Source organism: Montipora foliosa, chromosome 2 (assembly GCF_036669935.1).
Source record: "Montipora foliosa isolate CH-2021 chromosome 2, ASM3666993v2, whole genome shotgun sequence".
Lineage (NCBI taxonomy): Eukaryota > Metazoa > Cnidaria > Anthozoa > Scleractinia > Acroporidae > Montipora > Montipora foliosa.
In genome coordinates, this window is record NC_090870.1 from 647,231 (window position 1) to 647,884 (window position 654).

Below are 654 nucleotides of genomic sequence, written 5' to 3' on the forward strand. Positions count from 1 at the left end.
TCAGCCTGCCTCTGCCCTTTCCTGTATAACGTCTCTTCAAATTATGTTGTCCAATCTTTATTGTCATCATGATGTAGAGGGCACCCCGCAGATCTGACTAAAACTTAAGTGTGTCCTTAGGATCAAGAGGGAGTGTTTCGCCATTTCCGCCCTTATTGTTCCGGGAAAAAAGACAGCAGCCTCTGGTTGGTGGCAAACAGTCTGTTCTGTTCAAAACTGCTTCTGTTTATTAGAATGCCGTTTCACTCGATTTGCCTTAGCACTGATCCTCTGCTTAAGCTCCCCCATTGTTGCCTTGAAAACGTTTGCCTTGATCTTGTAGACCCTATCTAACCTTCTTTTCTCCCCCTTCTTTCCCCTTTTCCACACCATATGGTGTCAACCATCTATCTCATTAAAAAGCATATTTTAAATTAAAAACAAATTAAACAACACCAGAACCGTTTCAAAAACGTCTTATAGCATCTATTACCTTTGTACGAGCTGCCTTTTTATTTCCAGTTATCTTCACTCCAAGGCAAAGTAGCCAGGCCTGGAGTTGTGTTCCAAGCGCATTGTTCAAGCTTTTTCTCAGGGTAATGTTGCTCCCCGTACGTCCTTTTCCTTCAGCTGTCATTCTTCAGGTTTTTTTTTCCCGCTGGAGTCTTCCGACTA